Below are 23,561 nucleotides of genomic sequence, written 5' to 3'. Positions count from 1 at the left end.
CGCCGCGCGTCCTCTCGGCAAAGTTTCTCCCGGTTTCTGAAGTTTGTTCCAGTGGACCCGGCGCGCGCGCCAGGCCCGCGCTGGGCCCCCCTGGCCGCCTTTCCTGTGGCGAGGAGTCTGCACGTTGTTTCCGGTGCGGGAGTGTTCGAGAACTGACTTTCCAGGGAAATGATGGTGGTTTGTGGTATCTGTGGTCGCCTCCCCCTCCCTCCGCCGAAACTTCCCGGTCTGCTATCCAGGACATCGCGGAGCCCGCACCCCCGCACCCCCGCATTCCCGGGCCCGAGCAAATGTGAAAGTTCGAGCGCTCTCTTTCGCTGACACAGCTTTGGGAAGGTGCGCCACACCCGTGTGGACTTTTGGCGTGTACCACTTTAACCTTTGTTAAGTTACTCAGGCTTCTTGTTCTTGTGCTGGTTAACTGGACGCACTTAACTCAGATTAGTCCTACTTCTCTTGAGTGGCATTACAGTCTTTTCTGTTGACTTTTAAAGGCGTGTGCGTGCGTGTGAAGCACTTGTTGAAAAAAATGTTGACCGAATGCCTAACTTTGGCTTGGCAGGAATGGCTTCCCAATAATGCAGGCGGCAGTTGGCTCAAATCCAGTATTGACACCCTTTTTTGTCCTCATGTGTCTTTGTAACATTTTTAGTGTTTGTTTTGTACCGAATTTACAATAATCTAGAAAGGATAATGTTAAGTCTCCAACTAAATAAAGGGTATTTCAGATTTATGTTGAAGGAAATGATTACATCACTTATTGTTGCAACATGATAGGCAATTTGATGAGAGGATATTTTATTTAGCAGTGAATTTTAAGACTACACAGGTGTTTGTTACTTTAACAAATTTGTAAATCAAACTAATTAAGATGTGTTATTTTGTTTTACAAGAGAAACGAATGGAAAAATATACATAATCTTTGTCCACTTATTTACCCTTCTTGACTTTAAGTTAAAAATTTTTTTACCCACTCAAGGGCCCACAGATGATTAAGATTGGTCTCTGCTTCTAAAAACTCAAGTTAATGGGGCAGGAACACACCCAGGTGTAGGACAAGGCAGGTTGTGTTAAGTGTGGTAACAGTACTGATGAGAAACTTGTGTGTGGGTCAAATCTTACATAATACTAAGGGTAAGAGAAACTTGTGGAGGTGTGGAGAAGGGTCTGGTTGTTTGGCTAAGACTAGAAAGGGTTCCAGGAGGGGTGGTATTTGAACTGGATGAAACAGTAGGGTTTTCACAATGAAGGAAGCATAAAAGGCATAGGAATTTGTGGAATTGTAAAATTCTCTCCTGGGTTTCCTTATACTTTTGGCTATCGCTTCTCATTCTTTTTTTTTTTTTTTTTTCTTCTCCCTCCAATCCACTCATAGTCAAGATTCTATCCAATATATCTCAGTCCTAAACACCATTGATGTGGCATTACCCTTGCTCTCATCAGGAACATCTCACTCCATACAATGCCTTAGTAATCAGGGAGACTTCCCTCTAATTTGAGAATCACTTCTCTGAGCAGTCTCCCTGTCATCAAACTTATGTGCTAAAGTCCAGGCTTCTATTTTGAATGGTTGTCTTACCTGCACCAGACTGCTGCTTGAGTATCCTAGGGGCTTCTCAAAACCAACGTGTCCAAAATGAAATGCCTTTCTCTTCTGGAGACATAAGTTAGAGGTGGAGATCAGCAGTGACTGGCAGAGCCGTGAAATTTCTTTGAGAGAGTTACAGTATTGTGAGACATGACAGACTGACCTGGCCGTTGGTGGTAGTGGTGTGTGTGCTGGTGAAGATCTGGACAAAGGGGAACAGATCCTTCGCTTGTGTAAAGATCTCAAGACAGGAAAGAACTAAATGTGTTTAGAGACCTAAGAGACGATCAGTGTAGCTTGAATTCTTTTGGGGTGGGGAAAGGCCTTAAATGAGGTTGCCAGGAAATGCCAGATCACATGTTTGGATTTTATTCTAAGAAACCATTGTAGGGATTTTGATGAACTGATTCCCTTTTTAAGAAGATCATTCCCACTAGTGCTTGTAAGACTTGTATTTTTGTACAAGTAGAAGTAGGAAGTTGAATTAGGAGATGGAGTGAAGGTGGTGGAGATGAAGGAGCTGTATTTTGGAGAAATGAGAGCTTAAGAAAAGATCAGACGTAGGGGCCTAGGCTTATCTGTAACTTGTTTTCTCAGTGATGTACCCTGAAGGCTCCTCTAATCCATTTGTATTCCATCATTTTCATGCTGAGCTCTTAGTCATATCTCAAGACTCACGTTAGCACTTTGCCTTCTTGTAGCAAACCTCTTCTTACCAGATGGTGTACTCTCTTGTACTGTACCTTATTATTAATGTTGCTGTTTGAAGTTCCTGCTACCAGTGAGCTCTTTGAAGGCAAGGACAGGTTAGCTTTAGCTTTTGGCATGATAACTGGCATGGAGGGCAAATAAAATGCTAGTTGAATGGAGGAGGAAAAAGTTTTATGCCTGGAGTCTAGCTTGTGAGTGGAACTACAGATTATGTAGAGCTTCGAATACCAAATTGCTGTTTTGGGCAAATTGAGAATCATCTCTGTTCCATTCTTCTCTTTTCTACCTAGATCTAATCTGAGATGAAATCTTCTCCATCTGGTTTTTATCTTAAATAAATTCCTTTTTCCATTCTCTATGCTTTCACTCTCATTTAGATTATTTTATCTTTGAGCTATTGAAATTACTTGTAGTTCTCTGGATAAATTGTTCTGTTGCTTTTTTTGTCACCTTTTTCCTATTTATTTTTTTTCTTTGCCTAGAGTACCCTTTTTCTTCCCTCATCCATTTGACGAACTCATTCTCTAAAACCCACCTTAGACGTCATGCCTCTGGGTTTTCTCTTGTGTCTTAGTGCTTCTTGGGTACCTTGTATAAATTCTGTGATTGCATGTTTCATACTGTTTGGTAAATATTTTTATGGAAGATTTCTTCCCAGCTGGGGGTTTCTTAAAAGTGAGGTCTAGGTCTTTATTTTATCTTTAAAACTTTTTAAAATTAAAGTATAACATGTATGTAGAAGAGTGCTCAAGTCATGAATACCTGCTTAATGAATTGAGTGACTACTACCCATATCCACCATCCTGATCAAGAAATAGAAAATTACTGGTACTCTAGGAATCCCTTTTTGTCCCTTTGCAGTCGCTACGTGTCCTTCTGCTCCCTTCAGTTTTTAATCTGAGAATCTAGAACATATGGTTGCTCAAAAAGTGTTTGCCAAAGTTACTTGAATTTCTTCTTATCTTCTCCTCCACTATTCAGTCTTTTACGTTTAAGCAAAATTCTCATTTGAGAAACTTACTGCTGTCTCATTGCTGCACTGGTTAGTCTTAGATTGGCATTCAAGGCCTTCTAAATTCTGGCCTTATCATACTTTTTCAGCCTTATTTTCTACTGTTAATTGTTGCTACATGTCCTCTGCATCTTCCAGCCATTTGTACTGGGATGTACTGTGATGTTTGATCCTTCTTTGACACAAATGCTATCCATCTCTGAAAGCATTTGTCCGTTGAGGCATTGGTCATCATTGCTGAAAGTGGTCTTTAATTTATCTGAAATTATAGAATTTGCACCTGATTATGACATTCTTACTCATATCCTGTTTGTTTGTTTTTTTTTGGTGTAAAATATGCTTAACAAAATGTACCATTTTAACTATTTCCATATGTATACTTCAGTGGCATTAAGTGCATTCACATTGTCATGCAGCCATCACAACCATCTGTATCCAGAACTTTTACATTTTTTTTTAATACCTACAGCACCCAGTCTTCCTAGGTGGTCTGCCATCCAAGTACTAACCAGGCCCGACCCTGCTTAGCTTCCGAGATCAGACAGGATTGGGCGTGTTCAGGGTGGCATGGCTGTAGACTTCATTTTCCCAAACCAAAACTCATATTAAACAACTCCCGTTTTCTCTCCCTCAGACCTTGGCAACCAACTACCTTTGTACTTTCTCTTTGAATTTGACTACTGTAAGTGGAATCATACAATATGTGTCTTTTTGTGACTCGCTTATTTTAGCATAATACCTTTAAGGTTCACCCATATTTTAACATGTGTCAGAATTTCCTTTTAAGGCTGAATAATATTCTTTTATTTGTTTTTTGATGGATACTTGGGTTGCTTCCTTCAACTTTTTGGATAAAAATGCTGATATGAACATGGATGTACAAAATGTGTTTGTGTCCTTGCTTTTAAGTCTTTTGGGTATATACCCAGAAGTGGAATTACTGGATTATATGTTAAGTTTATTTTTAATTTTTTGAGAAACTGCCATATTGTTTTCCACAGTGGCATGGCTGTGCCATTTTACATTTTTTACTAGCAATATATAAGGATTTCACTTTCTCCACATCCTTACCAATACTTGTTATTTTCCTCTTTTTTTTTTTTTTTTTTTAAATAATAGCCATCCTAATGGATGTAAGGTGTGATATTTCATGGTGCTTTTAATATGCATTTCTGTAATGATTAGTGATGTTGAGTATCTTTTCCATTTTTGGTAATTGTATATTTTCGTTGAAGAAATCTCTAGGTCTTTGCCCATTTTAATTGAATTGTTGTTTTTTTGGTTGTTGTTGAGTCGTAGGAGTTCTTTATATACTCTGGATATTAATCCCTTATCAGATAGATGATTTTCAAATATTTTCTCTCATTTTATGGATTTTCTTTTTACTCTGTTGATAATGTCCTTTGATGCACAGAAATTGTTAATTTTGATCAAGTCCAGTTTATCTGTTTTTTTCTTTTGTTGTCTGTGTTTTTGGTGTTATATTTGAGAAATGATTGCCTTATCCAATGTCATGGAGCTTTTGTGTGTGTGTGTGTGTGTATGTTTCCCTCTTCAGCTGAACTTTGGATACCTTGAGGACAGAACTAAGTTATTATTGTAGCTAATTTATCCTCCAGCACAGTGATAACATGATGAGCAAGGAAAACCTGGGGAGAGAATTTTTTAAAAATGTAATTCTTGAAAAGTCATAATAAACAGTGAAGAATTATTTAGTACGGTTTCTTCTATTGCTAATGTCATTGATTATATGTCTATTACGTGATAAACTATTATAATGTGCTTTTAGTTTTTAATCTGTGAGTCCCAGACAAGAGTTTAAAGTTTGAACTTTGTCATCTGTGTAATGAATAAGATTGTTTATAAAGACTATTTTAACTTCTTATGTGATAAAATGCTAATTTATCCTTTTAATTATGGAGTGCTGGACAAGACATGTTTTTATTCATATTAAATGGTTTGTCTTACGAATAAAACTAGTTAACCAGTGTAGTATTTAAATAGCATTAAAATCTATGGCCATGTCACCCTGAACATGCCAGATCTCATCTGATCTCGGAAGCAAGGTCGGGCCTGGTTAGTACTTGGATGAGAAACCACCTTGGAATACCAGGTGCTGTAGGCGTTTAAAAAAGAAAGAAAGAAAATAGCATTAAGTTGACGATTTACTTTCCTTAAGACTCTTCTAGACCATAAATTCTTTTGTCAGATGCTGAGCTTCTTCAAGGCAGTTACATTCTTTTATATCTTCTTGCCTCCTGTGAGACCTGTCTCATTTTAAACTCATAGCAGATACTATTTAACAAATACTGAATTAATTATAGTAGATGTACTTATGCTATGTGTAGGATTGTGCCAAGTTGATATGGGTGTGGAGGCATGGCTTTACATCCAGTTTTTTCAAGTTTTTCTTTATTAGATGAAGCTCAATTTTACATCACTTAGAGATAAATACTTAACATTTTGGTGTATATCTAATCTTTTTTATAGGCATGTATATTAACTATGTAACTTTTATAAAAACTATTTTACTTTACATACCCTTTTGTAATCAACTGTCCACTCCACTCATCATAACTTAAACATTTCCCCTAATGAGATTAACCTTTATGTCCGACTAAGAAACACTGCCAAATAAACTAGGAAATGCCATCAATTGTAAGACGTATCCAGATTTTAGAGATTTAAAATGTGAAATGTCTGCATTAGAATTGACGAAATATAATTAATGGTACAATTTTAACTGACATAGCATATTAATGATTCCTTCCTATTACGTAGCTTTGCTTCCAGAGCTGCTTTAGTTTGTAGCCAAATCTTTTGCCCATCCTCGATTTTTTTTTTTTAGGATAACTTCTTAGAAGTGAAATTCCTGAGGGAACAGGTTTGCTACTCTTTAAAAACTTTTATTTTATTGTGGTTAAAAATACATAACATAAAATTTACCATTTTAACCATTTTCAAGTGTTCAGTTTAGTGCCATTAAGTACATTTACAGTGTTGTGCAACCATCATCACTATTTCAGAACTTCATCCTCCTAAACAGAAACTCTGTACAAAACAGTAACTCCCCATCTTCCCTTCTCCTCACTCCCTAGTATCCTCTATTCTTTCTTTCCATCTCTGAATTTCCTTACTCTAGGTACCTTATAAAAGTGAATCATATATTTTCCTTTTGTGTCTGGCTTATTTCACTTAGTATAATGTCTTCAAGGTTCATGCATGTTGAAGCATGTGCCAGAATTTACTTTTTTTTTTCTTAATTTTTCTTGTGGTATATAGTATACATATAAAAACTTACCATCCTAACCATTATTAAATGTACAGGTCAATAGTCGTAGGTACATTCATATTGTTGTGCAGCCATCACCACCATCCATCTCTAGAAGTCTTCATTTTGCAAAATTAAAACTATTAAATGAGAACACCCCATTCCCCCTTATCTAAACCGTTGGCCAACCACCAATCTACTTTCTGTCTCTGACTGCTGTAGCTACCTCATAAATGGAATCATACAGTATGTGTCTTTTTGTTACTGGCTTATTTTACTTAACACAATGTCTCAAGGTTCATCCATGTTGTAGCATATGTGAGAATTTCCTTTTTCAGGCTGAGTGATATTTTATTGTATACATACACCACATTTTGCTTATTCATTCATTTGCCCATGAACACTTGGTTTGCAATATCTTAGCTACTCTCAATAATGCTGCTAGAACACGCGTGTACAAATACCTCTTTGAGACCCTGCTTTCAATTCTTTTGGTTATATACCCAGAAGTGGAATTGCTAAATTATATGGTAAAGTTATTTTTAAGTTTTTGAAGAGTTGCAATACTGTTAAACCACAGTGATGATACCATTTTACATTCCTACCAGCAATGCACAGGATTCTAATTTCTTCACGTCCTAACCAATACATATATATATTTTTTGATAGTAGCCATCCTAATGAGTGTGAGGTGGTATCTCACTGTAGTTTTGACTTGCATTTCTCTAATGATTAGTGATGTCGAGTGTCTTTTTATGTGTTTATTGTCCATTCGTATATTTGGAGAAACGTCTGTTCACATCCTTTGCACGTCATCCAGTTGTTTGGTGTTTTGATTGTTGAGTTTTATGAGTTCTCTGTTCTGGATATTAATCCCTTATCACATATATGATTTGCAAAACATTTTCTTCCATTATCTGGGTTACCTTTTCACTCTGTTGACAATGTCCTTTGATAGTCAAACATTTTTATTTTGATGAAGTCCAATATATCTATTTTTTTCCTTTGGTTGCCTCTGCCTCGTGTCATATCCAAGAAATCATTGCCAAATCCAATGCCATGAAATTTTTGCCTTGTGGTTTCTTCTTAGAGTTTATAGTTTTAGCTCTTACATTTAGGTCTTTGATCCATTTTGAATTAATTTTTGTATATGATACTATGTAATGGTCCAATTTCATTATTTTACATGCAGATTTACAGTTTTTTCAGCACCATTTGTTGAAAAGACTGTCCTCACCTCATTGAATGATCTCGACACCCTTGTCAAAAATCACTTGACTCTGTATCAGAAGGTTTGTTTCTGGACTCTATTCTATTGGGTTGGTCTCTATGTCTTTATGCCAACACCGCATGGTTTTGATTACTGTAGCTTTGTATTAGGTTGGCGTCAAATTAACTCTTGAAGCTAACAATATTTTGTGCATTTATATACTGTGGTTTAGTTATATGTACATGCATTGTGAAAGTAAAGTCATTTGACTTTTTTATATCTTTATCGTGGAGGTGATTACACAACTGTTTGAGTTTATCAAAACTCATAGAATAGTACACCAGAATTTTGCTGCGTATGAAATATGAAAGAAATGAAAGTTAAATTAATTCAAAATATCTTTTTTTTTTGCCAGTTCAACGGTCTCTATAGAGATAAACAAATAGTGAAAAATGTGAAGTCAATCCCAGCTCAAATTATTTTTTCCTCATGAGTGACTGTGAAGCCACACCCTTAGAAGTCTTAAAGGAATTTTGAATCTATTGTACATGTTGGAGGATTTAAATCTTATTAGTACTTTCCGTTTTCTCTTAATAAAGTTAAACACATCAGGCATCTGGGAGACTCTCAGAGCAACAGTTCCAAAAATTTGCCCAGATGCCTGTGTGCTTGCATCTAGACCTGGAGAGACCTGGAGGGTGTTGATGTGGAGCATGGTAGTCCCCTCAACCTCCCATGTTGTGGGCGTGGGTCCAATGGGCGGAACATTGTAGGGAAGTGGACAGTCTGGTTTAACTTGCCTCATCTCATACAGTTTGCTCACTTGCAAGAGCACTCTACTAAATTCATCCATTATTGAAAGTTCAAATTGTGCAGAAATAACTACGCTTTAAAATAAAGCTTCAACAGTGCCCTTTCTCTGTGGGAGCGTCTAAATGTTCATTATTTTCTTTAGTTTTTTCCTATCAAACTTTTTCTTCTCCATGTGCAGCCATGCCCCAACCTCGTTTCTAATGGAGCTTGAAATTGCATGCATTTCTATTTACTTGTTGATAGCCTGTCATCTATCAATCCCACTTTTTGATTGGGATTTAATTTGTGCTTTTTCACTGGCTATAAGTTTGGAGTAATGCATATAATGTAAATATAGTTCAGAAGGCAGCTTCGAGTGTTATTCTAAATATTTGTAACAAAGATTTGATCATTTGGAACAAGTATTATATGGGTAATGTGAGTTGATTTTTAAAATTTCTTGTCATCTGTTCCATGTTCCCATTATAGTAAAAGAAGAGAGGAAATTATATTATAAAAGTTATTATAATTTTCATTTGTAAGGATGTTTTTAAAAGACAGCTTTACAGAAGAAAAAAATCATTTGCATTAAAATTTTGTAATGAATAACTTAATTTTGGGGGGAAGTAGGTAAAATACAGTTTTTAAATTTTTAATTAAGTTTATTGGGGTAACATTGGTTGATACAATTATATAATTTTCAGGTATACATTATCATTTGACATCTGTGTATTCTATTGTGTGTTTACCACCCAAAGTTCAGTTTTCTTCAGATACCATATATTTGATCCCCTTTACCCACTTTGCCCTCCCCCAAACCCTATATTTGACCCCCTTTACCCTCGTCTACCTCTCCCCTCCTCCCTCACCCCACTAGTAACCACTAGTCTATAGTGCTCTGGTAACCAGTAGCCTATATTTCATGTCCATGAGTTTCTGTTTGTCCTGCTCATTTGTTGCTTTTAGGTTTATATTCCACATATAAGTTACATCATGTGATTTTCAACTTTTTCTGTTTGGCTTATTTCACTTAGCCTGATTATCTCGAGGTCCATCCATGTTGTCACAAATGGCAATATTTCATCTTTTATAGCTGAGTAATATTCCATTGTATATATTACCACAGCTTCTTTAGCCAGTCATCTATCGTGGGACATTTCGGTTGCTTCCATGTCCTGACCACTGTGAATCATGATACGACGAACATCAGTGTGCAAATATCTTTTCAGATATAGGTTTTCAAGTCTTTGGGGTAAATACCTAGTAGAGGGATTGCCGGATCATATGGTAGATCAATTCTTAGTTTTTTGAGGACCCTCCATACTGTTTTCCATAGTGGCTGTACCAATTTGCAGTCCCACTAGAAGTGTAGAAGGGTTCCTTTTTCTCTGCATCCTCTCCAATATTTGTTATTACTTGTCCTGTTGATTATAGCTATTCAACAGGTGTGAATAGTATCTCATTGTGATTTTGATTTGCATTTCCCTAATAGGTGGCCACGTTGAGCATCTTTTCATGTTTGTTGGCCATTTGTATGTCCTCTAGGGAAAAGTGTTTGTTCAGGTCCTCTACCCATTTTTTGATTGGATCATTTTTTTGTTGTTACTGAGTCGTATGAGTTCTTTGTATATTTTGGATATTAGGCCCTTATCGGAGGTCTTGCTTGTAAATGTATTTTCCCATTCGGATGGTTGTCTCTTTACCTTGTTGACGATTTCTTTTGCCGAGCAGAAGCTTTTTAGTTTAATGTAGTCTCGTTCATTTATTTTAGCTTTTACTTCCCTTGCCTTGGCGGTCAAATTCATAAAATCCTCTTTAGGTCCAAGGTCCTTGAGTTTCGTTCCTATGTTTTCTTCTATGCATTTTATTGTTTCAGGTCTTATATTCAGGTCCTTAATCCATTTTGAGTGAATTTTGGTGTGTGGTGATAGACAACAGTCTTGTTTCAGGCTTTTGCAGGTGGCCTTTCCGGTTTTCCCGGCACCATTTATTGAAGAGGCTTTCCTTTCTCCACTGTATGTTTTTGGCTTCTTTGTTGAAAATTATTTATAAATATAGGTTTATAAATAATTTGCCCATATAAATATAGGTTTACTTTTGGACTCTTGATTCTGTTCCACTGGTCCGTGTGTCTGTTTTTCCGCCAATACCATGCCGTTTTGATTACTGTTGCTTTGTAGTATAATTTGAAGCAGGGCAGAGTGATGCCTCCAGCCTTGTTCTTTTTTCTCAAGATGACTTTGGCAGTTTGGGGTCTTTGTGCTTCCTTACAAATGATGATTTTTTTGTTTTATTTCTTTAAAAAATGCTGATGCGGTTCAGATGGGGATTACATTAAATCTGTATAATGCTTTAGGTAATATGGTCATTTTAACTACGTTGATTCTTCCAATCCAAGAACACGGAATATCTTTCCATTTCTTTGTATCTGCTTCAATTTCTTTTAATAGGGTCTTATAGTTTTCATTATATAGGTCCTTTACTTGTTTCATTAAATTTATTCCTAGGTATTTTATTCTTTTTGTTGCAATTGCAAAAGGAATTATTTTTTACACTTCTTTATCTGAATCTTCATTATTAGAGTATAGGAACACTATGGATTTTTGAACGTTGATTTTTGTATCCAGAAACGTTACTGTATTTGCTTATTGTTTCTAGTAGTGTTCTTATGGAGTCTTTAGAGTTTTCTATATAGAGAATCATGTCATATGCAAATAGTGACAGTTTGACTTCGTTTTCTATTTGGATGCCTTTCTATTTGGATATCTTTCTTTTGTCTAACTGCACTCGCTTAACTTAATCAAATTTAATCTTTGTGTTGAATAACTACTATCATTTTTTTAATTGTTAATTTAAAGTCTAGTTTTTTCCTGGATGGTTTTGGCTATTCCTTTTCATTATATTGAGCTGTGGATTTCCTTCATTTTCTCGTTCTGAGATTTTATTATTAAATATTGTCATAAGTAGGTCGTCAGTTTTATTTTGAAAATGTTTTATTGCTCTGGCTTATTTTGTTAGCATTTGACATTATGAATTGAAGATGCAAGTGGGAAACTTGGTTAATTATCATGTTATATAATCCTATACTAGTTTATTAACCAGGTTAGCGTGCAGACTGTTCTTGAAACTAAAAGTGCTGTCATAACTCAGAAAATGTGTGGCCCATTTCAAGTGACGTGAAGATTAGGAGCCTTTGTTAATAGTCCATTTGCCCTGTGCAGCTCTAATACCTGCTTTCTTTCTAAGTAAAGATACATTGTTTGTATTCTTTCTCAGTATGTTGAATATTTCATAATGTTAAATATTTCAATATTAATCCAGACTCTTAATCAAGGTTTCTGAAAAGTGATAGTGCAGTGAATAAGGCAGAAGCTGAAGGGTTAAGTTACTGTTACTGATGAGTTATTGTTAGTGGGGATTTCCTGTTGCTGGGGAATCTCTAAATTGGCAAAGCTTGCTTTTAATCATCTGTTATCATTTTCTTGCTTTCTTGGACCTGGGGTCATCAGGTTCTTAGAAAAGTTCTGAACTGACTTTGGAGTGTATCTTTAGAAACCTGTCATTTTTCAGAGAAGTGGCTAAGTGAAATGTGAGTTTGATACCTTTGGAGGAGGAGGAAAAAACCCAAAGAAATGGATAATGGCAATCCTTGGGAGAAATTTAAGCTTCTTTAGGGTCATTAAGGCCAGTAAAATATGTGATGTTTTCTGGGTATCTTTATTGAATCAAGGTCTAAGGCAGTATTTAGTTTGTTGCGTCTTAACTAATGGGAAAGGTTCAGTTAAACACATTTATTATGAGTCTGTCTTTCAAAGCAGGTGCTGGGTGAGATGTTAAGAATGTATGAGTTGCCATTGCTAACTTCAAGAAGTTTATAAACTAATGGGATTAGCTTTAGTAATATCATTGATAGGTAAGAATCTATATGCATTTTTGCTAATCTGTAACAAAAGAGACATTTCTTTTCACATGTTTGAAACATTTGAGTCAATTCAGTTAATTGTTTATAGAATGTTATTAGATGGAAGTTATGATGCTCAAAAAAAGCCATGGTCTCTTGGATAAATGCCTCTCTGGTTGGGAAGGCACTTGCTGGCTGCTCTTGGCCTTCACTATGGTAACTGTAAGAGGTGGGGTTTGTTCCTTTGTCTTTTTTTGGGAGGAGAGTTCTTTAGGATTTCTTAAGTAACTATTAGTAAGAATAGGATGGGTCCAAATATTTTTAAGTTAGGAAAGATAAAGTCTGAACCTCTAATGCTTTCTTCATTTCTTTATCTTTTAGCCTTATCTTCTGCTATTTCACTGTCCATCTTCTATTTTTCACTCATATTTGTGCTTCTTGGAAGGTGCCAGAGTTCTCTGGTGTCATTGTCCATTTGTGCAGCCAGAAACAGCTTTTCCTTAACCCACATCCTGTGCGTTATATCCTCGGTGAGGACTCCCTGGCCTGTTGGGTACTCCTTCCTGGGTGCTCCTGCTTTGCATTGATGGAGCACTTTACAACTTTATACTTTCTTGTTACTTGCTATTTTTCTGTCTACACAGTGAGAATTCTCCCCCAACATTTTTTTGAAAATCTTTAAATGTATAGAAAAGTGGAAAGGGTAGTACAATGAACATTCGATTTATCATTTCACTTAGATTCACCAATTGTTAACATTTTCAAAGTTGCTCAATTTCTCTGTATAATATAAACTTTTTTTCTGAGGTGTTTGAAAATAAGCTAGATTTTGGGTTGCTTCACCCTTCTTCAGGATGTAACTCCTAAGAATAATGATATTGCCTTTATATAACTACAGTATCACACAAGAGATTTTACATTGATGTAGTAACATTATTGAATTCCGTTTAAAGAGTGGTCTAAGAACAAGTGTTGGCGCTCCCTGGGAACTTGTGGGAAATGAAGACTCTTACCTCTTATTCTAGACTGCTGCCTTTTCACAAGATTTCCAGAAGTACTGATCTCATGCACAGTCCATAGTCATATTGAATTTTACCAATTGTCCCAGTGATGTCCTTTGCAGTCTTATTTTTTAAATCCAAGAATCAGTAACATCACATACTGCCTTTAGTTGTCGTGTCTCTTTAGTTTTAATTCCCAGGTTTTTTTCCCCCATTACATTGACACTTTTGAAGAGTTTAGAGCCAGTTCTGTAGATGTTCTTTCTATAGTTTGGATTTGTCTAAATGTTTTCAATTATTTATTTATTTATTTTATTATTTATGCCTACAGCACCTGGTCTTCCTAGGTGGTTTCCCATCCAAGTACTATCCAGGCTCGACCTTGCTTAGTTTTCGAGATCAGACATTGGGCTTGTTCAGGGTGGCATGGCCGTGGACTATGGACCATGGCTCCACTGGGGCGTGAACCCAGGACCTTCTACGTGTAAAACAGACGTGCTAACTGCTACACTAAGGAACCATGTCTGTGTTTTCAACTTTTTAAAAATTAAATTTATTGGGGTGACATTGGTTAGTAAAATATAGGTTTCAAGTGTACAATTCAATAATATGTCATATGTATATTGTAATTGTTTCCACTTTTGGCAAGAATACATATGTGATGATGTACCACCTTTTTCAGAGCATTGCAGTTTTTCAGGTGGTGTTACTAAGTTTAAACACTTGATTAAGTGGCATCTACCAGATTTCTTTATTGTAAAGGTACCTGTTTACTTTTAGACTTAATTATTAATTGCTGTAATGATGATCTGGTAGGTATTTCTAATTAGTCTCCATGTCCTTAGCACCTAGCAGAATCCAGGGACATGGTAATCGTTCAGTCATTGATGAATGAATAACAAAATAGATCATCAAATGTGTATCCTACAATACAAGTTTTGGAGATAATTCTTTCTTGTTTTCTCACGCAGTCTGGGTAACTTCATAGACTCTAGTCAAGTGCAGGTACAGTCTTCAAAAAAAGACTCTTCAAAAAAAGTACAGTCTTCTTACTGTGAGCTTCTCCTCAGCGGTGTTAAAGTTTCTCTGAGTTTTAGTCCCGTTGTTCTAAAACAAAAACCTCTTTTCCCTTTTGTCCAGATGCTGGTTTCATCTTTGCTTTGCTTTTCAGACCAGAGTCATCAGTTTCTTATGGAAACAGGAACTTTCTGTGCATCCAGGATAATTGTTTGTTATGAGGCTTAGTGCAGCTTCAGCTAAACATGTTCATTGTTAATGATCTCAACCATGTAGGGTGGAAGCTAAGTAAACGAACATAGATATCTGGTCCACACTGCAGTCAGTTCAGCAACTCTGGAGTTTTTTTGTTTTTTCCTTCACTGGATCTCTCTCACCTCTTGCTATGTGCTCCAGCCACATGTTCTCCTTTACTAAGTTCTAGGAGATGCTGCCTTGTCTCTGTTAACCTTTACCTGCAAAGCTCTTCCCCTAGATCCTTGCTTGACTGGCTCTTCCTTAGACTTTCACATTTCAGCTCAAGTGTTATCAAGACAGAAAGGCCCCTCAAAGGACCCTACATAATTTTGTTATCATTACTCTTTAATTTTCTTCCTAGCACTAATGCTATCGTGTTTGTTTATTTATGCCATTACTGCAGTGTATTATGAAGGCAGAGTTTTTTGGTCTTGTTCTCTGCTGTCTGGATAGTGCCTATATGGAGAAGGTACTCATATTTACTTATTGGCTAAACGGTTGACTGAAATTTTTGTTTACTGTTGGTCTTTTCTGTGTTTGGTCATCTTTGTGTCTCCTGATACTTATAGCATGGCAGTTCTTTCATTCAGCTTGCTTCAAGAAAATAAGGAACAAAATGAGTGGTTAAATCTTTTATTATGATTGAAAATAATTATAATCTTTAAAAAATTATAAATATAATAATCTTTAAAAGTAATGAATATCTAGCCATGTGTCTCTTTTTCTCATAAATCTGTATACCTGGAAGGAGAGTGACAACTTCTGCCATATAAGTGCCTGATGTAAAATGTATTTGTGTATGATGAGTTGATCGCATACAAATGATCGTTTATGTATAATCCAGGTACTCTGCAGTAGATGGGAAACTTTTTACTACTTTGATTATGTTTTGGCCCTTAAGTTTGACCAAGGCTAAACATTTTTTTGAATGGTGATACGGTACTTGTGATTAGAAAAAGAATCTGCATTTTTGGTGGAAAAAACAACGTTTTTTTTTTGGTTTGTTTTGTTTTAGTTTACATGTAACACGTGTTTTTATATCTCTTATTTTTAACCACTCCTCCCCCAGTCCCCAACCACTTTACATTTTATAAGACAGGCTTGGGGGAGAATTTCGTAAAATAGGCAAATGTCAGGGTGAGTCTTAATTTTAAAGGTTACGTTTTTTTGACAGTTACTGGGAGATTTGAGAGTTGAGATTCCAACAGCTGTATTAACTGTTCAGTACAGAGGCAACCTGGCATCCTTGTGACTGCACTAGTAATCTACTATCCTACATCTTGTACAGTGTGACAGTTAACATTACTATGGGTACTTTTAATTTTGGAATTTTCTGATTTGCATTTAAATGAACCATCTAACATTGCATTAACTTAACCTTGCTCTTAAAAAAATTGGCATTGAGTAGTGTGGTAAGGATAGTCTAAAGCTTTGGAGCAGACACGTTTTAAGAATGATGTGGCTATTCTGTTGTAAATGAACATTAAATGTCTTGGGAGAAGGTATGTAGCCCTTTGCGGGAAAGGCAGTTTGCCAGCAATCAGCCTCCTTGGTTGTGATGGAGCTGTGCTTTTATTTTCTGCTTGTTGCTTCTTCATTTCTCTTTCTATCATAAAGATTGCTAATCAAACACCTACATCTCTGCCCCTTTCTGAATTTATAGTGAACTTTTGCTTTATAGCCAGGGTTGCCGTTTATAAGATAATGAAGACTGAATAATTACAGCTTAACTTTTTATTTAGTTCCACTAAGCATGATCCTTCCTGGGAAAACCTAAGGTTGCTGTAATTCATTAAGGTTGGCTAGCTCTAGTAGATTTTGTAATAGATCTTGTGAAGGAGTGCTCTGTAAGTTAATTGGAAAACTTAGAAACTGCCAAGAGTTTAAAACTTATTTGTTTAGCTACTCTAAACAGTACCATTAATTGTAGAGAAGCAGAAGATATGACTAAGATTAATGCAGAAGCTTTGTGTTGGTAGGCTTGTAAGTATTTTAAAAACAGATTGCATAAATTTAGTTTAACTAATACTGTGTCTGCTTTGCCTAAAGTACCTTCCTTGCCAGTAACTTAAGGATATAAAGAAGCATAAACATAGTTATCATCCTTAAAATACAGCTAGAAAGACCACAGGCTAAACCTGGGGAAAATTATGTTTAATAAAACAATTTATAGGCTATAGAGAAATAATATAAATGAAAGGAACACTATAATTTCAGGGCTGGAAGGACTTGGAACTTAGAATTCAACCCCTTTTATTTTATAGATGAGAAAACTGGGGATCCAGAGAGGTGAAATGACTTGCCCAAGGTCAGATAATAAGTTAATGACCAGAAGCCACGTTCTTTCCAGAGGACATATTCTCATTTGATTTTAAATACTTCTGCTTTTTAGGGTTGGGGTCACCAAAAGCATAGCTTGGCTCTGTTATAGTATAGTTTAATAATGCGTGGTTTGGTGTCAGTCTTGGCAGGGCCTTTAAAAATGATGCACAAAGCAGTCTGCTTCCATCATGGTTATTGAAAGACTTGAGAACACAATGAATGGTTTCTAAATTTTCTGGACTGGGCCGCCCAATATGTGCAGGCTCACCTTGGGCAACTTCTCTTCTCTTTCCTCCCTCTTCCAGATATCTCCAAACAGCCTCCCTTTTCCATAGGTTCCCTGTGGCCTGAGACTCTCTCTGACCAATACTCTCATCTTGGGCCAGCGCTGTGGGTTCTAAAGCAACACAAAAGCTTGTGAGCTGTTTGAAACTTGATTTACTGGTTTTCAAAAATTACCAAGTCCTCAGGCCTAGTGCTTCTCCTCAGGCAGGGTTGGGCTAACTGCCTTTCCCTGGGTTCCTGCTTTTCTAGAAGGCTTTTTATTTTAAGAAAAAATGGCAGAGTGTATTTCTTTGGGTAAATGAATTGTATGTTGTACTTGTTTAGTAATTAAAACACAGATGTGATCACATGTCTACTTGCAGCTGGCTTTATTTTAGTTATCTCTTGGCTCCCTCCCTGTGCAACCCTTGAAAGGTTTTCTGTTAATTTCTGTCGATGCAGACAGAATGCTAGGATACAGTAATGCAGAATCCATGGGGCAAATCATTCTTTCTGAAATGTCTTATCTGTGACATTTGACGACATTTGCTTGAGTTGTTATTAGCCCTTCAGTAATCTAGAGCACTTCATCTTCTAAAGTTTACTGACTTGGGTTGATCAGTTTAGTGGACAAATAACCTTTAAAAACCAAAATATAGGCCTAACATAATATGAATGTAGAGAACATATTTGCCCACTGCAATGAAACGGTTTTTTTTGGAAACTGTCATTCTGTTACCAGATTAAGCAAATCCAAATTCTTTTGGGACCCCATCTCCAGTGATTCCAGGATTTTTTGATGCTTAGATAAATCTTGGTGAAATATTAGGTGATTCCTGCACTAATATTTTCAGCAATATATAAAAGAGTCCACCTAGTTGTGCCTCAGGTGTGCATTTCTGGGAGATGATACAGATAATTTTATATTAAAGTTGTCAAGAGTGGGTTAGTCACAGACATGTGCATTTCTATATTATCCTGGTCATCATTTTAATATAGAATTTGGGTGTTTGATGTTGCTTTCTGTAGAGTCTAGAACTGTGCTGTCTGATAAGATAGTCCCTAGGGGCTGTTTAACATTAATTAAAATCAGTTCCTCAGCTACATTCCAATTCATCTCCATCCCTCTCCCCACTCCTCTTCCTTTCCCTCTTTTTTCTCTTTCTTGCCTTCTCGTTCCTCTCTTCTCTCCTCTTCTACGGAACCTTCCCACTCTATCCCTCTTCTTCCTATCCCTCTTTCCCATTTTCCTCTCTTCCTTGTCCTCCTCTCTCCCTTCTCCCTTCCTCCAACTGTCCCTCCCACTTTCCATTCCTGTTTATATACATATATTTAATACATTATTTTTTTCTGAACTATAAGAGAGTAAGTTGCAGACATCATGCTTATTACCTGAAACAAGGACATAACTACAGTATAATGATGAAAATTTGAAAACTTAACATTGATACAATACTATTCTCTAATTCAGAATCTATTTTCACATTTTATCACTTGTCTCTGTTTTTCCTTCCAGTACAATTTCAGTCCAGAATTACTGTGTTTAGTTGTGTCTTTTTAGCCTCCTTTAATTTGGAAGAATTTTTCCATTTATCTTTGTTTTTTCTACCTTGACCTTTTGAAAGACTGTAGCCCGTTATTTTGTAGAATTTCCTTCATTTTGAGTTTGTGCAATATTTCCTCATGAGGAGATTGAAGTTATGTAATTTTGGTAGGAAACACCACAGGAAGGCGATGTTGTATCCTTTCTCAGTGCATCATATCAGGAGCTACATTGTAGGTTATTAGGGATGTTAATTTTGATCAGTTAAGAAGGCATCTGACAGATTTCTCCACTTCAGAGTTACTATATTTCCCACCTTTGTAATCAATAAATAATCTCATGGGAGTTACCATGAGACAGTCATACTCCGTTTCTTAGTAAATTTTCACCCACTAGGTTTAGCATTCTTCGATGAGTCTTGCCTGAATTATTATGATACTTCCTAAGTGGAGATTTTTTTTTCTAAATAACATTTATTTCTTCTATATTAGTTGGGTTTTTATTGTATGAAAGAACTTTCCTTCTTTATTCATATTAGCATGGACTCATAGATTCTCATTTTATTCAGTGGATCTCATTTTATTCATCAGATTAAATTTAAATTTTCACAAAAGCCTACAAAATCTTCTGAAGGTAATGAGACTTATAAATGAGGAAACAAGTTCAAAGTGGTTAAGTGATGATCAAGCATGCCTTTTGATTGTATTATCTTTGCATCTTATGGATTCTATTTTTTTGTTATAAAAGTAATTTTTTCTAAATACCTATGTAATTTTTTAGTATCAGAACATAGTTAGGCAAAAAGAATGTTAAAAGCACCTATAATCCCCAACTCTTAGAGATAACATCGTTGTTATTAATATTTTGGTTTATACATCCAGATAACTTTTCCCCCTACAGTTATGTTTCATATTGTATATGAAGTATATATATCTTTAGTAATAATGCATTTTGACCATTTACTCATAAGCTTCTACATCATTTCTCCCATTAAAAAAATTATTTAAATTAGTTTCAAGTATACAGTACATTGGTTAGACATCTTATAGTTCATAAAACGATCCCCCTAATTGCTCCCTCCCTCAGCCCTTCCACCTAACCATCATATTAATGCTAATTGCATCCCCTATGCTGTGCTCCCCATTCCCATGATCCACTATCAACTACTAATTTGTACTTCTTTAACCCTTCACCACATTCTCCCAGCCCATATCTCCCCTCCCCTTTGTCAGTCACCAGATTGTCCTCTCTATTTGTGAATCTGTTTTTGATTACTTTGTTCTTTTCGTTCCTTAGATTCTACGTATAAGTGAAATCACATGGTATTTATCTTTCTCTGTCTGACTTACTTCACTCAGCATAATAACCTCTAGGTCCTTCCATGTCGTTGCAAATGGTAGGATTTCATTTTTTTTAATGGCTGAGTTATATTCTATTGTATATGTGAACCATAATTTCTTTATCCAGTCATCTATTGGTGGGTATTTAGGTTGCTTCCATATCTTGGCTATTGTAAATTGTGCTGCCATGAATATTGGGTTGCACAGATCTTTATGAATTATCGTTTTGGTTTTCTTTGGATAAATAGAAGTGCAATTGCTGTGTCAAAAGGTATATCCATTTTTAGTTTTTGAGAAACCTCCATACTGTTTTTTATAGCGGCTGTACCAATTCGCATTCCCACCAACAATGTATGAGGGTTCCCTTTTCTTTGCATCCTCGCCAACACTTGTTTTTTTGATTTGTTGATGCTAGCCATTCTGACAGGTATGAGGTGATATCTCATTGTGGTTTTAATTTACATAGACATCTTTTCATATGTGTATTAGCCATCTGTATTTCCTCTTTGGAGAAGTATCTGTTCGGGTCTTCTGCTCATTTTTTAATTGGATTTTTTTTTTCTTATTGAGTTGTTTAAGTTCTTTATATATTTTGGCTATATCAGATGTATCATTAGTCCCCCATTTTTTTAAATGAGAAATTTCAGGTACACAAAGAGCCTAAAAGAATAAATCTCTGAATACCCATTCACATGTCCTCTACCTAGATTTAACATTATGAGTATTTTTTGCTAATTCATTGATTTGTGTATATATTTTTACTTTTGCTGAGCCATTTGAAAATTGCAGACATTTTGACACTTCCCCCCTAAATATTTCAGCGTGTATCTCCTAAAAATAGTCCTTTTTCTACATAGCCACAGTTTCATTATCACACCTATGAAATTGAGCAGTAATTCCATAATATCTAATATTTAATAAATACTAAAAATTTACCAATTTTCCTACAAATGTCTTAATAACTCTTTCAAACCAGGCACCAAATAAGTTATATGTATATATAGCAGTAGAGTCTTGTGTCTCCTGGGCCTTTTAGTCTAGAATAGTCCTCCCATCCCCTTCTCTCAAATGTTAACTCTGAAGACTTAAAGCCTCCTTGTAGAATACCTTGCCTTCTGGGTTTGTCTGTTTCCTCGTGGTGTGTTTTTTTTTTTTTTTAACATGCATCTGTATCTCCTGTAAACATCTGCTTCCTGTAACTTGAAATTCAGTCTAGGTTATGGTTTCTTAATGTGCAGTGATTTGCATTAGAAAAATCTTTGTTTTCACTATTAGCAGGAATTTAGCATTTCTGTATTAATGTAGACCACAAACTACAGTTTTCAGTTGAACCTGTAAAATTGTCATGGATAGAAATCTCAGTGCTTTTCATATCTGCATAATTTGAAAAAAAAATGCATGTTTATTATTACTTTGAAGTAGTTATAAGACCTCTTGCCAGATCTTATTTAATGTTAATAATGAAGCACATATATTGCTGTATTACAATTCGTTCATTATTTTGATAGCTAAATTTTAGTATTTCCTTTATAATCTTTTGAATTGTATTTCATGCATTTAAAAAAAACATTCTGAGGGTCTATAGCTGCACTGTCCAATACAGAAGTCAATAGTCACGTGTAGCTATTGAGCACTTGATGTGGCTTGTTTGAATTCAAATGTGCCCTAAGTGTAAAATACATCCCAGCTTTCAGAATACTTAATAGGTAAAAGATCTCTAATTTTTAAAAATACGATTGTATATTAAAATATTTGAGATATATTAAATAAAATATGCATAATAAAATAAAAAATAATTTCATCAGTTTTTTTAAAAATGGTTTTTAATGTTTCTACTAGAAAAATTCAAATTATATAGGAGGCTCATGTTTTATTTCTATGGGACAAGCTGGTCTATAGGCTTTAGTAGAAAGGGATCCATGCATGGCATTGAAAAAGGTAGAGGCTTTAGTAGACTCAGGTTAAACATTTAATTTTTAATTTCGCTGTTACACAATTCTTTGCTCAGTTTATAGTAATACTGAGGCTTTTGAAAAACATTTAAAACTTTTATTTTTAATTTATTTTTAATTTTTTAACTTTATTTTTTATAAAACTTCAACAGTACTTTTATAGATAATGTGGGATGTACTTCATATTTCATCATATTGAGGTGTATAATACCAGGTTTTTCATTATTAGCAATGCTAAGCTTAATTATTTGTTTAAGAGGGTGGCCATTAGATCTCAGCACTGTAAAGGTATATCTTCCTCCTTTGTAATTAGTAAGTGACCTGTCAGGTGATACTTTGGCACCCACAAATATCCTGTTCCCTAGTAGCTTTCACCTAATGGTGTTAACATTTATTGATAATCCTTACCTGAATCATTTATCATACTAGGGTTTGCAAAATGGTCATTTTCTACCTCAATTATACATTCATAGTAAAGAAATTTACTCCCTATCCTCTTCTTTTGATGTTCCCGGTGGTCACAGGATATGTCTGTTTATTAATCATAGTTACTATCATTGTTCTTGATACTCAGCTTGTAAATTTGGCTAATAGAGCCCTTTGTTCCTGTGTCTTTTTGATCTGATCTTGTTAATCTTTGTGCCCTCCTTGCCTTCTCAGACCTGGAATAAGCCTCCCCCACTCTCCCCACACACCCATCTTTTTAAGAATCTAGAGGCTGCTTCTGAAAGTTTAACAGTCCATATCCAAGTCTTCATTAGGGGTTCTTTTATTTTTACTTTTATTTTTCAATTAGGGTTGACATTCAGTATTACATTATATTATTAGTTTCAGGTGTACTGCATTTTGGTTAGACATTTATGATTTACAGAATGATCCCCCTGATTAGTCTAGTACCCGCCTGCCACTATGATTATTACAATAGTATTGACGATATTCCCTATGCTCTACTTCACATCCCTGTGACTATTTTTTAACTGAAAATTTGTACTTCTTAATTCCTTCACTTTTTTCACCCAGCCACCTAACCCCCCACCCATCTGGTAATCACCAACTTGTTCTCTGCATCTATGAGTCTTTTTGTTTTGTTTGTTCATTTATTTTGATCCTTAGATTCTACATATGAGTGAAATCATATGGTATTTGTCTCTATCTGACTTACTTCACTCAGTGTAATACCCTCTAGGTCCATCTATGTTGCTGCAAATGGTAAGATTTCATTTTTTTATGGCCGAATGATATTCCATGATATATATGTACCACAACTTCTTTATCCAATTGTCTATTGATGGGCAGTTAGGTAGTGTCCATATCTTGGGTATTGTAAATACTGCTGCATTGGACATAGGGGTGCATACATCTTTGTGAATTGGTGTTTTGGTTTTCTTTGGATAAATACC

At 35.6% G+C, this 23,561-nt stretch overlaps 1 protein-coding gene and 1 pseudogene across 7 annotated transcripts in view; one reads left to right on the top strand and one right to left on the bottom strand.

Annotated features, from left to right (window-relative positions):
• The window catches only part of CTNNA1 (catenin alpha 1), a 301,788-nt gene that overhangs the window by 149,414 nt on the left and 128,813 nt on the right, over nucleotides 1-23,561 (top strand). The window contains exon 1 of one of the 7 annotated variants that reach the window (XM_015598071.2): nucleotides 115-133. The exons of 3 other annotated variants lie outside the window; for them this stretch is intronic. The gene's annotated coding sequence lies outside the window, so the exon portion shown is untranslated. Of the gene's footprint in view, nucleotides 1-114; nucleotides 134-316; nucleotides 337-2,375; nucleotides 2,395-3,974; nucleotides 3,994-23,561 lie in introns of those variants that run through there. 3 more of the 7 variants (XM_006923059.3, XM_025040778.1, XM_025040780.1) reach the window with 3 other exon arrangements.
• LOC112472104 lies at nucleotides 3,772-3,890 on the bottom strand (annotated as a pseudogene).

Source organism: Pteropus alecto, unplaced genomic scaffold (assembly GCF_000325575.1).
Source record: "Pteropus alecto unplaced genomic scaffold, ASM32557v1 scaffold78, whole genome shotgun sequence".
Taxonomy (NCBI): domain Eukaryota; kingdom Metazoa; phylum Chordata; class Mammalia; order Chiroptera; family Pteropodidae; genus Pteropus; species Pteropus alecto.
Note: the sequence above shows the minus strand (reverse complement) of the source record. Positions and strands in the feature narration are given on the sequence as shown.